Genomic DNA, 15,887 nt, shown 5'->3' on the forward strand with positions numbered 1-15,887 from the left:
CCGTGTTCTGTGGTGCCTCTTCTGAATCGGCATGATTGTGTAACGCACAATCACTGACTCAGCATGATTGTGTAATGCACAAACACTGACTCAGCATGATTGTGTAACGCACAAACACTGACTCAGCATGATTGTGTAACGCACAATCACTGACTCGGCATGACTGTGTAACGCACAAACACTGTGTCAGCATGATTGTGTAACGCACAATCACTGACTCAGCATGATTGTGTAACGCACAAACACTGACTCAGCATGATTGTGTAATGCACAAACAAAGACAGAGCATGATTGTGTAATGCACAAACAACGATTGAGCATCATTGTGTAATGCACAATCACTGACTCAGCATCTTTGTGTAATGCACAAACAACGACTGAGCATCATTGTGTAATGCACAAACAACGACAGAGCATGATTGTGTAATGCACAAACAACGACTGAGCATCACTGTGTAATGCACAAACAATGACTGAGCATCATTGTGTAATGCACAAACAATGAATCAGCATGATTGTATAATGCACAAACAATGACTCAGCATGATTGTATAATGCACAAACACTGACTCAGCATGATTGTGTAATCTGCAAACACTGAGCATGATTGTGTAGCACACAATGACTCAGCATGATTGTGTAGCACACATTTACAGCAAGCACCCCAACTAGTGATGGATAGCCATTGAGCCACACACACACACACACACACACAGAGCAGTCCCAGTCTACCCATTTCAGCCCATAGCACGCTCAGCTCTGGGTTGGAGCCAGCCACGGGCAAACCCCTCTGTTGGGGCTCGAACCCATGTCTAGGTCATCAGTCTTTGATGATAACCACATCACCATGGCGACTGATCATCAGTGCAGCATTGTTCCAATAGTGGCTGTATTTATTTCTTTTGTGTGTGTGTGTCTCTGTGTGTGTGTGTTGTGTGTGTGACATTTATTTTTCGGTGTTTCTCAGTTTTTGTTGATTAATCTTCTAAATTTGAAAGATATGCCATTCATTGATAGTGCTTGCACAAAGGTATGTGGGAAAGATATTTTACTCGAAGACTACTGTGCTATGAAGTGTGGACCATGTTAGATAACATACATAATCAAGCTGATTATCCAGGGGACCTGAGGGTGATGACATACATACATGTGATCAAAGTACCTAGATATTACATGCACAGGTGTTGCTAAGTTATCCAGGACAGCATTTATGATTTGTAAAATTGGCAGACTGTAGATTTTTGTTTTGTGTTTTTCAGTTTTGTGGATTTAATTTTAATTCTATTTTTGTGTGTGTGTGTTTTGCTGTTCCATCATCTGCTCCATTTTGGTGGCACCATACCCACATTCTGTTAACTTTGGACATTCATTCATTCAGCCATTCAAATATTTACATATCTGGTATGCACTGTCATCAACTCACAATAGCAATGTACCCAACAGAATCATTTTCACACAAACACAGCCTTTTATTTTTGCCAGCATCTGAATAAATGATGCTTTTGGAATGATAGTCATGGTCTTACTGATTCGCTTCATGCATGGTTACATTTTTCTGTGATGTGTACCTTCGTACAGTCAGCATGGTGCCATGGGAAACAGTCAGAAAAAAGGAATTCAGGACTTATGATGGAGCTTTTGTGTCCCATTCATGTCTTTGAGGTGTTTGGTCTCTTGGCTTGGAAAACTGATATGGAATTTTTTGCATGATCATTTTTCGGGGTCCACATGTTTTTTATCTGAAGGTAATGGTAGATTGAATAAGTCTTGCAAAGATTTTTTTTTTTTTTTTGCTTCTGGCTTCTGTCAGAATGAGGTGAAGATGGGGGACAAAAGCAATCACTAACTGGATTCCTTTCCTCTGCGATTTCTGTCATCTTAATTAGCTGTTTGATGAGGTTTTTGTGTGTGTCTGCAAGAGTGTCAGAGTAGTTGTGTCTAGGGTAATGATGTATTCCTTGTTGGGGTTTGTAAATTGTGCTTTTATGGCATGAATGATAATGCTTTTTACGATTTTTTACAATTCTTTTATATGTTTCTGTTTCATCACATGTGTTTATTCGATTCATTTTAAGACTAGGATTTGTCAAGCACTCAGAGCTTGATTCATCTTGAATAATAGCACAATGTTTAAGATTTGTTATCATCATTGTTATCATAATCATGCTTATTATTATTATTATTTCCTGTTTCAGTTGCTTCTGGGCTGGTCACCTTTCCTTATTCCCCTAACTTTTGTTTTTTCTTATCCATGTATATATGTATATATTGGCTGGGTAGAACGAGGTATCTTGTGTATATGGCCGACAAGGAAAGGACGAGGTTCACAGTCATTTAACAGTGCAATATGAAGGAGTGTGTTGCACAACACTGCAGCCAGCTGTTTTGTGTGTGTGTGTGTGTGTGTGTGAAGGCAAGTGCAATATTTGATGGGTCTCCGTGTAGAATGTTCACATGCAGATGATGCAGTCAGGTCTGTTTGTTGCTGAAGTTTTTCAGCGATTGTGTTTGTGAAGTTGAAATCGAGAAAAAAGAAAGAAAGAAAGTAAAGAAAAAAAGAAGGAAGTGAAAATAACTTACGAAGAACAACATGAGCCATCATAATTGCATCTTTTGTGAAGGGCAATGTTTAAAATGCTGGGGCTTTTCGTGGATGAAATAAGATCTATTTCAGAACTTGCTCTTTGTCAAGGAACATACCTGTACGGTCACTGTTTAGGTTAATCGATAATCAACCATGGCTATAAGGTAAAACCTCATTTACCGTGATAAACTATGGATCAAGTCCAAAACCTGAGAAGCAGAAGCAGCTGCCTATGGCATAAGGAACAAGACTAAGTGGACACCACTGCTACTCCACGTGACATAAACCCTCACCAGCAGCTGCTTTTAACAGTGCTTGACAGCATCCTGTCCCACATTGAACCCTTTTCATGCAGTATGTTTACGTACAGTAAAGGGAATTGGTGTTCTTTTTCTTCATTCTCCTCTGGAGCCATGGTTACATGCAGAAAAAAAACCCATTGTTTGTATCCTTGAGATGCCTCTATCTCGATCTCGGAGATATGTTTGCCCAGACTTCTGAGAGGGGTAATGCAGCAGTAAAGGCCTTTTCACTATTACGGGCTCAGTTCCAGTAGATCCCAATGTGGTACTCAATGGAACTGGAATCAGCTTTTCAAGAGATGATTGATTCAGTTATGTGCCGGTGCCATACCGCCCCAGGGCTGTGTCTTGACAGAAACGGAAACGCTGTGGAATCGACCTCAGTCACTACCATTCCAGTAAGTCCCAGTTCCCATCTGGGCACAATTCCAAAAGGACCCATTACCAATAAAAACTCTTTCTTGTCCTGCATTGGGCCGCAGTGGTTCTGAGCCCATCTGGAATTTGCTCTTCTTGGCACTGGGCCTTGAATGAAACCAGGTCATTGCAGCATTATCCCTCTCAGGGATGTGGGCCGTACTGAAATTAAGATGCGGTTATACTGGGCCCTTTGGGAAGATGGTCCTTAAAGGACTGGGCCCTTTTGGAAGATGGTCCTGAAGGTACTGGACCCTTTTGGAAGATGGTCCCTATGGTAATGGACCCAAACGTGATGCCCCCCCCCCTCTGAAAGGTTTTTGCCTGAACCTCAGAATCGGGCCCTCAGTCATTACTGAGGTCCTTGAGTCAGTCGTTTCTTCCTTTCACTTTAAAGGATGGGGTTGGTTGCATTGGTGTGTTTAATGACCTGTGTTGATCAGTTCTCTAGTTTATAGACATCATAGTGTAGACTGCATGGAATAGACAATTAGAAGTAGACGTTTTTGACACTTTTGCTGTACATATACAACTATGATTATATATACATCTTAGTATGACCATAGTACAATGCACTATGTGCATATTATTGCTTCTTATGTAGTTTTATTCTGGTGGGTCGAGTAATGTTTTTCTTCTTGTCTTTGTAGCCTAGTTAGAGTTTGTTGGGTTTTTTTAGAATGATTTTAAACACTCCAACTCGAAAATGAACTATAGCAATACAAACATGTACCTCTTGTTCTATGCACATATATATTTTGAGGCGGAAGTGGAGGGTTTTTCGATCCTTGGTTCAGAGAAACTTGTTCGAGTCTGTTGGCATCTGAAAGGGCAATGTTCGTGCAACCAGCGTTGTAAGGTAAAATGATTGTATTTTATAAAGGATTTTTTTTTTAATTCCCAGAATATGGGACATTTTGATTTCTGTATTCCGACAATATCAGTGACGGTAGGAGTGTTGACGATGCTGCTGCTATGGGGGTCCATTTAGGTTTGAGACTACTCAACAAGGCTGTTCTTTCATAATAAATTATATTCTGGCGCCAACCACTTTACACAGACACATGCAGTGTTGGTCAGAAAATTTGAGCAACACTACCAAAGACGCATCCGTGAAGAGGATGACCCTTGACAGTGTGGTCCCAGTCTTCCCTTTTGAGCCCTCAGTACACTCAGCTCTGGATATGAGACGGTAATAGACCGGGGGAAAAAAACCCACCCCAAAACAACAACAAAGCTCTTATGGGGCTCGAACCCATGTCCCCCCCAGTCGTCAGTCGGCGATGCTAACCACCTCGCCACGGCGGCCGGTGTGAAAGAGATGGATGCTGAGTCGGTGATTGTCAGGTGCAAACCGACATTGAAGAGCAAGTGATCGTACGTGGTCAGGTGAACGGTATATACGCGAACCACATGATGCCACAGGAAAACAGTACACTGCATTGTAGCTACAGCCTTTTTTTTTTACATTACTTTGCGAGTGTGCGTGTATTGATGACTGTGCATGCATGTGTGTGTGTGCGTGCGTGTGTACGTGTACGTGTGTTTGTGTGTGTGTGTGTGTGTTTTAAGATGCATCTGCATGAGTATGAGAGAAAGTGGGAGTGAAAAAGTTTCATGGCTGTGTGCCTATTACAGACTTTTGTTGAGCAAACGGTGCCTGCAGCAGTTCAGTAGCTGTTAACGAATCATGCCTTTTTCAATATGTTGATCACGATCAATATTACCTGACAAGACACTAACATTGAAATGTATATAAAAATAAAAAAACCGAGACAAAATGCCTTTGCACGCACACACGTATACACCATGCAAACACGCACACACACACTTGTAAATGCAAACTTGTATTGACTTTGCATTCCCTTCATAAGAAAAAAATGCTAAGCTACCAGTATTTATCTTTATCAAACAATGGTGCCAACTTTCACATAAGCGTCAGCTCAGAAAAGGTCTATGGCTGATTTAAAATACGTGGTTGTATTTTGAAACCAAATGATTCAGGTTCAAGCAGCAATATTTTAGAAGTTGTAATCAGTGAATGCTAAGCTTCGAAATGCATTTTTTTTTTAATAGAATTTCAGGTTTCCTAATTTGGGAGTCTGGCTATCACAAAATACCCACTTGGTGCATGTATAGGACATTATTTCTACCACGTTTTTATGGCTGGACTGAGACAGTCAAATAACATGAGTGTTGGTCCACAGAAAAGAAATAAAGATTTGTCTGAACGTGGTATAATTATATTTACAAACACATGTTTCAAACAATATTAAGAAATGCAGTACTGGAATTGGCCAATTTTCCTCACCGAGATTGGGACGAATTTTTGTCGTTGCTTCACTGTATCATCAAGCATGCAAAACGAACCATCATATTATTGTCAGATTCTTCATCAATAGGCATGTGGCTGCAATGCTTGTGGTTAGTTTCGAAATGTAAATGTATGTTAATTTTTTTTTTCTGCCAATGAGAGAACCACATATGTGACCCTCCACCACGAAATGAGTCGCTTTGCACCAGAGGTCGATTTTTAGTTATTGGTATATCATAAATCTGCAATAAATGACCTTTACAGCGAAAAAAAAAGTTTGTAAATCGGATGATTCTGTGAAAAGTTATTGTGATTTGAAGTTCTAAAGTCGCGAAAGTAACGAACTGAGAAATCAAGGCCGAAAAGTTTTGGAACATGTTCATAGCAACCACATACTTCTAAGCAAGATATGTTCATGAAATTTGGCACACACATACTTAGTGGCAATATCCACAATTGCACAAAGTTTGAAAGAAAAATATTGAGTGTATTTGATTTTATTCAAATAAGAATTTTCTAATTTTTTTGGAAATAATTGCAACTGAAGTATTAGTATACTTACTTTTTAATCAGCTCAACATGACTAAAACCCTTCCAGTTTTAAGATCAGTTTTGTTGTGGTGTTGTTTGTGGTCCAATTACTATGAGGTAAAAAATGCTAAATCATGATGCCGAATCATGTGATTGTTGTAATTCAATGTGCTCACTGGCTTAGTGTGCTTGTGATATTACCATAATCCATACAACAAGCACAACAAAATAACAAAAAGGATCCACACAACAAAACTGCTCATACAAAAGGTACAAGTTCATGTGTGTTTTATCCCAGCATAGCATCAAATGAAATACATTTCATAATCCAAATGAACACTTCAAACACTTCATCTGCAAAGAAAACCTACTTGTCAAACCCATACTTCACACAATAAAGACACACAACCTCATCAAACAAACACTCAATCTGCTAAAAAAAAAAAAAAAAAATGTGCAGATATGTGGCACAGGTAATCAATTCTTGTGGTACAAAGTGTCATCAGAGTGGATGGTGTTGATATTGAACCTTCTTGCTCCACTCTTTTTTCTCCACCGGTGGTGTCAGTATGTTCCAAAAATGCATGGTTTATCCTGAAACAGTTTGTTATGTAATACTTCTTTATCTCTTTTCATTTCCTTTGTTTTGAATTATTTTCTATATGTTCTAAAGTTTATTCATTAATGCTAATAATATTAGATTAAATATCAACAGTAATTTCAGTTTTGTACATTTACATCACAGCTTTCATTCTTTACACAGGACTTTACAAAATGCTTTACTTCTAGTTCTATGTATTTTATCAGAAAATAAAACAAGAATACACATGATACACACACACACACACATATATATATATATATATATATATATATATATATATATATATGTATATATATATATATATATATATATCATAATATAATCAGACAAAGCAGTTTACTGATAATAAAAGTATGAAATAGTGATTATTAATGCTGTATCACTATGAGTATCAGTGTGCATATCAGTGTGCATGTGCATGACATGCTGCAATCCATTAAGTTACTTTATGCATAGTGGCATGTCAAGCACATGCACACTTATATCATTTATGTAAATGTCTGTGCAAAAGTTTACAATTCCATACATGTACATCTAGACAAAGTTTGTAAAAAGAAACTAAGTTTGCACACTTCATGGTAAATTTATACTATAAATCATAGTACATTAACAGTTGACTCACTCACTCATAGATAGTTCACCAGCAGACAGTTCTTTAGTTGACAGTGTAGTTAGTTTGGTGGTGTTGCCTCTCCTTCTGATGACATGACTTGCCAGCAGTGATATCAGAATTATTCATTGGTGTACAGACAGGCATATAAAGTACCATCATATCTTTCAGGGCTGAAAAAGAAATTGAACTATTAGTAATACTGTTAGTATTTACTGTTGACACAACTCTATGTTTATGTAAAACAACACACACACACACACACACACACCAACCTGACACACATTCACATAAAATATCCATTGAAGCAAATTCTGTGAAACTGAAAACTGTTCATAATGTCATGCCCCTGAACCTCCCCTTGCTCAGTTAAATGGTTAAACTGTGAAGGGACAGTGTGTGAGTGTGTGTGTGTGTGTGTGTGTGTGTGTGTGTGTGTGTGTGTGTGAGTGAGTGAGTATGTGACTCACTGTGTAACACACATTGTGTATGTGTGTGTGTGTGTGTGTGTGTGTGTGTGTGTGTGTGTGTGTGTGTGTGTGTGAGTGACATGTATACACACTGTGTCACACATTGTGTGTGTGTGTGTGTGTGTGTGTGTGTGTGTGTGTGTGTGAGATCTTTTAATTTACATTCTGTTAATTTCCTCAGATTCACTTTATTCTTTTAATCATTTTTATTCCACATGTCAAACAGTGAATTCCTGTTCCAATGTAAGACAATAAATCAGTCTTGAGTCAATCATTGTTAAATAAATTATTATCAATTGATTATACCATCATTACATTTCAGTATTTGTCAATGTGGGTAAAATAAGAAAGCTTACCTTCAGACACTTCAGCTATATCCAGTCCCCCAGTCACTTTGCTTGCATATTCCTTGTGTGAGCTGTGAGAAACCCAGTTCTATCACTTCAGTGCAGCAAGTCAGTTTCACTTGTTTCCATGTCAGTCACAACACTGATGGCACCTGGTGCATGTGATTTCGGCAATTACAGGCGAAGGCTTCCAATCTTTCTGTATCTAGTGCAAATGTTGATTCGTCATCTACATCAAAATTAATATTATTGTTGATGAAAACTGAACGACAATCCTGCGTCGTCTGCTTTCGAAATCAGCGTTGCCTTCGTGTTCACTGAGATCGATTTCATGAACGGTCAGTTCCATCAATGAAGTACTGGGTTAGAAACTCACAAATGTCGTCTTCTTCATTGAATGGCAAAATGTGTGCAACGCAAGTGTATCTTGTCAGGAAATCGCCGTCAATCTTGAAAACGTGCTTCCGAACCCTGCGACCATGTTTATTTGAGCTAGCGTGCTGAATGGCTGGTTTCGTCACGTGGCCTCTCTCGGCCAATGACAGAGGGGATTTTCCTTCATAGTGACGCATTGTTTACGTAGTGTGTCCTTATTTTGAAAGCGACGATTCGCTCGTAGTTAAAAAATCAACCAATGAGAAGGACATAGATTGAAAGAGACGGACTTGACCTTTAAAACAATGTATGATTCGACCGGTCGATTCCAAGAGATGACGGAGGGCAAGCTTGTCAAAGTTGATCGATTTCGCGAAGTCAAAGGCGATCAGAATGACGGGTTAGGCATTTTAAGCACACTTTTAAGGCAAAAGAAGACACAGTTATGCCTAGATACTTCAATATGAGATAAAAGAAAGCCTAAAGTTTACTATGAAGTCAAAATCTGAAAATCGACAACCTGACCCCCACCAGCCTAAAATCGCCGCTAGCGGGAAAGTTGGTCAGGGACAAAGCGACTCATTCCGTGATGGAGGGTCACATATTGATGGTGTGACCGAGTCTCAAGAGATTGGAAGAATCAGTTCATTAAAACCACAAAAACAATGTAAACAGAATGAGTAAAGAAATGAAATGCTTTAAGCTTTTTAAGGACAGAAGGGAGAAATCCACGATGGGAACAGAGAAACAAAGAAAGAATGGAAGACATAAGGACAGAGAGGCCTGAATAAAGTGAACGCTTGGCAAGACTGATGACGTTGTGGATTTGATTGTGTAGATATTTTTGCGACATGCAGTTGTTAGTATTTATTATAGTTTAAGCAGTTCATTTCATGTATCATGGTAATGGGAATCTTAAGCTTGTCTGTCTCCACAAGGGTTGATGAATCATCATCATCATCATCTTCTACCCCTCCTCCTTCTTCCTCCGTTCTTTCTTGCTTCATCATCATCATCATCATCATCGTCGTCGTCATCGTTAATACCATCATCACTTACTCCTTTTAGACATATACTGTGAGTTGCATCGACCTTTGTATAGCTGGTAGTTGATTGTAAAGCATAACTAGGTGTACTCACTGGCACGTAAACACACAAAACCATCATGGAATAATAGCCTGTACCTTCTTTTGTAAATATATGTTGAAATGACGCAATGAATGCACAACTCGCAGGAGCACAGATGCACAACACACACACGCACACAGTTACCCCCGCACCCCCCTTTGTCCCGTTTCCTTCCTTTCCCCCTGTCACAAGCACGACTTCCAGATACTTCTGTAAAATAATACACGTCAACGTAAAGAAAGAACGAACAAGTTCACGAGCATAGAAAGCATATCCAGAGCACATACAATTCACACGAACGCACACATACACGCATAATCCTTTCTTGAGTGTCATATATCAACCTCAGTGTATACACGCACAAAGCATAAACGCGCTCCTCAGTCCCCCATCGTATTCAGTACCGTTTATGAATTTCTTGCACGATGCACTCTCTTCAACACACACACACACACACACACACACACATTGGGAAAAAATAATCTATGCATGGTTTGGATTTTGTATAGTTTTTAAAAAAAATATATTTTGTTCGGGTTTAATTTCATCCCCACACAATGATTACTGACTTCCAGCATTTAATCAGCATTCGATCCTTGGTTTAATTCTGTCGGTCTATTGCAGATGTCATGATGAACACTGAATGAAGCCGAGTCGTCAGCCAGCTGTCTTGCTATAATGGTTAGCAACAATTAAAGTACTGTAATTAAAGTCAGTGTTGTCATTGTGGTAATAAAAAAGGCTGCATTACACAGATTGTTTGTCCGTGGTTTGGTGTATGTATATGTGTGTGCGTGTGTCTGTGCGCGTGCGCGCGATCACACACTCATAACCTCTTTTTCTTTTCAGAACAGATTTCCATAGAGGGCATGCATCACTTTGTATTTTTCAGTTTGTGGTTGCCACCTCCCTCCCACCCACCCCTCCACACACACACACACAATTCTCCTTTCAACTCCCCCGACTCTGTCCCTTATTCTATATCGGTGTGTAGCCTGTCGATTCAGCCATTAAAGACTCAGAGATGTTGGAGTTTGGTTTTGTCTTCTCACACAAAGAACAAGCAGTAATGACAGCCTAAGCTGTACTGATTGAGGCAGGTCATTTTTAGGAGATGCAATACAACATAAAATAGTTTACATCGCGAACAGAGAAAGAACTAATGATACTGCGCGTGAGTGCGCGAGCGATCGTGTGCTCGCGCATTGTGTGTGTGTGTGTGCGCGCGCGCGTCTGTACGCACTGCAGTGGTAGAACCAGCAGAAGTCGTAGCTCGTAATATCTGACGCTACTAGATTAAAGTCAACAAGGAAGTACATTCCAGCTATGGTTAGGTATTTCTCAAACGGAGCAACAAAACAAATTTACAGTGATATGTCAGATATAAATCGATATTTTTTTTCCCATGAGGGTAGTTTGTTGTCATCTTATGCATCTCCATATGAATATCAAGACAATACAAGACACGTTTATTTCAGGAACCACGTAGGAGTACATGAATCTGACATATTTCACGTAACTAATACAATTATGAGATACATTTTTTGGCTTAGTGTTCAGATCGATTACAATGCCCATACCACTGAACTCGATAGTTTAGACATGCATTTGGAGGAAGAAAAGAAAGAAAGAATATTGAAATATACAGCATTGTACAATGCACGTATGCGAGAAGCGTTAATGTCCCAACTCGCAGTTAGGACAAATCCACAAAGAAAAAGTGTAAACAAGTCAGAGAGATATACCTTGTTTGTCTAGTTGAATCAGAAAATATTCATTGTAATTTTCAGGGAATGTGATTAAACGGGACAACAAACGATTGTTTTCACTCGTGAATAATGAACGATATTTCCCATCGGGTTTAAGAGCGGGCAGCGACCAACAGCCTGCCGCCGACACGTGTGCTGCCCCCCTTAATGCATGACACTGACACCGCTTTACGCCACGTGCAAAGCGAAAATCACGGATGGGTTTGTTTTCAGTTCGACTGAGCGATTCGCTCACCTCAATGAGAAGAAACTTCACAACCAGCCCAGCGCATGTGCGACCAGAATTGTTCTGTGATTTTTTTTCTTTTTTGTGACTTTCTTTTTTGTTTTTTTTTGTTTTTTGTGGGTTTTTTTTTTCTTTTTTTTCCCAATATTAACAATTTTGCCCGTCCACTCTTCTATGTTGAAGTCGGCATTACAATGTATCCTTTCTTTCTTTTGCGTTCGACAGCTACGCAGTCAGGGTCGAAGTCCGAGGGATGCCACAAACTCGGACGTCCGGTGAAGATCGGCTACCGTCCCCCAGAGCTTGGTTTTGAGGTCAGCACCCCCAGGCCAGGACTGCCTATATATAATTGTCTACTATAGTAGACGATTTTAAACGAAACTTGGCTTGATTAGATGTTTAAAATGGGATGTTTTTTGGGGCATTCCATGCACCTGGCAAGGGGCTTGGAAAGAATGGGGGATACGCAAAGTGAAGGCGAAAATGTCACAGACGGGTATTTTCGATTTCGCCCGTTTGCCTTATTTGTGAACGGTCAGGCGTACACATGGGTACAGAAGAAAATAAAGAATGGCATACAAACACACGGAATGAAGTTGGCAGTGTGAGACCTAACTCGTTGACTTAACTTCATTCAGTTATCAGAGGAATCAGACAATTCTGGAATGAAGAAGTCATTCTGAAACACACTTTGACGGAATGAAGTTGTCCCAGTACATACACACAATCCCTGTCTGAAGTAGTCATTGTGAAACACACTGACGGAATGAAGTTGTGCTAGTACATACAAACCGATACCAGGAATGAAGTTGTCAGCCGAACACACACATCCACGGAAGGAACTGTTCGATGCAAAATCAATGCACAATCAATATACATGGAAGGTTGTCCTGAATCGTCCCATCTGAACACGTGGAGATGCACACGCAACATCATTAATCACAGAAAGAAGTTGGTCATCGATGCACAAACAGTCACAGAATGAAGTTGTCCGCTGTGGACACACAATGCCTGAATGAAGTTGGCAGACACACGCAATCACGACGGATTTGAATGCTGATGCGATACCACACAAGACGGTAAACCCCCCAATTAGTGAATTACAAAGTCATTTTTGCAAGGTGACACAAGCATGGAATGAAGTTGGCTTGTCAAACGCGGATACACATTGTCCGCAAATGTAGACAGCCCACACGCACTTTTGGCAATTGTCACAGTTAAAAACGAAGAGGCACTCGCCTGCGAGGTTCACGACGACTCGGAAGGGATGAATGAATATTATGCAGAGGCACTCGAACATTGTACCACAGTATATTCTTGACTTTAAGTTATTTGGCATTTCACATGTGCTTTCGTGAAAATCTTCACATACATGTTCATGGGTTTCTTTTCAGAAGCACGCGATTTGGTTTCTTGTATGTCGTTTGTACGACGCCTATGAGCGAACATTCATAACAATATGCTGTACATTCGTGAGTTTGTAAAAATGAGGATGTCCATCCGTCATTGGGGTCACTCACAGCCAACATGGCCAGCGGAAAAGGCTTTCGAGGCAGTTTCGCTAGAGCGCTGAGAAAGGATGAAATATGTTGTACTTTCCGTGATTTTGAAAATCCGTTCAACTTCTTTAGACTCATGGATACTGAGACAAAATTATTAATTCAATGGATGCAACAAAACGGGCTGTTAATGGAAGCTGTGAATTGCGACGTCTGCCAGTCATCTTGCACTTTGCAGAAGTGAGCGGGGAAAAGAACCGATGGACTTCAATGGAGGTGCAAAAGAAACAAAAACCACGAATTTTCTATTAGGAAATGGTCATTCTTTGACAGGTCACATTTTACCGTCCCTGATGTCATGCTGTTCTTGAAGAATTTCCTAGACGGACACACCCTTCTGCAGAACTCGAAGCAATGCGGCTTCAGCTATCAGAGAAGTGCTGTTGACTGGGCGTGTTTTGTGCGTGAGCTGTTTAAAGAGTGGCTGTCTTCCACATTGCCCACAATTAAATTTAGTGGACAAGTGGAAATCGACGAGAGCGTTTTTGGACAAAGGTGCAAATACAATCGTGGGCAAACCCAAGGAATGCGGGTGTGGATTTTCGGTATTGTAGAACGGCATTCAAACCGAATAATTCTGTACCCCGTGGAAAAGAGGGACAAGCCGGCTGTGGAATGACTAATACTCCGACATGTGAAGCCAGGCACCGAGATATTTTCCGACGGATTGGCTGCCTACGATGGCCTGGACCAGTTAGGGTACAAGCATTTCACGGTGTGCCACAAAACCACATTCAAACAGACGTATGTGGACGCGTCAGGCAATGAGAAGACGGTGCACACAAACAAGATAGAAGGTGCCTGGAAACATGCTAAATCGCATTTCCGCTGAGTGAACGGCACACACCTGGCTCAGTTCGAGGGCCATCTTGCCGAAGTGATGTGGCGCAACTGGCACCGCCAAGATAAATACACAAACTTCTTCGAACTTAAAAACAGTATACCCCCTTACGCGTGCTCCCCAGTACAGCTACAACACCCCGCTCTTTCCAACGTGGACCAGTGAGCCGGATCTGGAAAGGAGCACTCTCATTGCAGAGGACAGTGATGATGAGGGGCCACTGCCCAGCACGCCACCGGACGCAAGCCCACAGGACAATGTAATGTCCGCCCACATTCAAGTAAGTGTTATAGTGCTGTTGGTAGAAAATGTATATTTACCATGAACATGTAGGTGTGTGTGTGTGAAAATGTATACTTACCATGAACATGTAGGTATGTGTGTATGTGTGTGTGACATGTACTATGTTATATGTGGTGAATATGAGGAACAGTTGTGCACCTTTTCTAAACGTCTTTTTCTTTCTTACGTTATTGAAATGAATAAAAGCCTCTGGAATTTTTAAAAAGATTGAAACTTTGATGGAACACACAGTAACCCCTGACCGAAAGTGCATTTCATTCCGTTTTGACAAATGACTCGTGTAATCATGCGTCCACGAACATGTAATATTACTGTAATCTGCACGAAAATGTCATCTAAAACGTTGACTAATATTCAGTTATCATTGCAGGAACGCCCCAGTCCTTCGATGCCGGACCTCACAATGTTTGGTGACTGTACAGCTGAACGTGTCCACGGTAGGTAGAATAGTAATTTGGTAACCAACAGTACTGCTTTTGTTACGTGGCACGTTCATAATGCACACTTCGATATCATGTACGACCGTCCATACAATATCCATTTGGCTTACGAACTTCAATGTGTGTCTAACAGGTTGAAGGAAGCCCTTCCCCGCCCACACTGTCCCCATGCACACCGACAAGTGTGCCCAGCCCCATCCGCCCGGTAAGATGCGGAAGCACCTTTCAAGTTTTCCAATCTTGTTCGAAACACACTGACTGAAAGTACTTCCACGGCACCAGTTGTGCCGAAACAGGTCGACCTAAATTAGTCTTACGTACACGTCTTAACGGAATGAATCAACGTGTAGATCGACACCACCAAGCTGGTTTATTGTATTGTTCGTACAGTGAGTGGATAATTTATTTGAACGGACTATGTTAAATGTTATGAATTTTACAGTGCGTTTGCCGTTTGGATGATTTCATGTGATGACGGGTTTGTTTAGTGTGTGTGTGTGTGTGTGTGTGTGTGTGTGTGTCCTGTCACGTTATGGATGTGTCGCGTGGGTATATGTTTCTCGTTCAGCATGTTTCCTTGTGTTAATAACGGTGTGTTGACATTTTATCATCATGTTGCAGAACGTTCAGCTTGAAATCAGCGACTTGGACTCAGACGGCGAGGAGGTTGCCAACACAGCAGCGCAACATCATGTACAACAGGCAGTGCATGAACTACGTTCTGATACAGTCAGTTGCTGTTATTGTTGGATGTGTTCGTGGATACTAAAGTGTACAATGTAGGTCGACTGAAAGCTTCGATGTAGTCTTATTGCTTCTACATATGGTCGCCTGTTTGCTTTCTTTATTAACATCTTGAATGTCGACTTCCTCACATGGCATGTCATTGGTGATGCATGTATACACATGCAGACAGGGGCTTAGACAAGAGCTCGCATCCAACACATGGATTACCGACTAGGCACTGACAATGTCAACAGCGTGGTGGAATTCTACCCCCCACCTCCTTAAAAAAAAACAACTTATCCTCGCAAAGTCCTCCGCTACCCAGCTGGCTGGAAGCCAGC

Source organism: Babylonia areolata, chromosome 24 (assembly GCF_041734735.1).
Source record: "Babylonia areolata isolate BAREFJ2019XMU chromosome 24, ASM4173473v1, whole genome shotgun sequence".
Classification (NCBI taxonomy): Eukaryota; Metazoa; Mollusca; class Gastropoda; order Neogastropoda; family Buccinidae; genus Babylonia; species Babylonia areolata.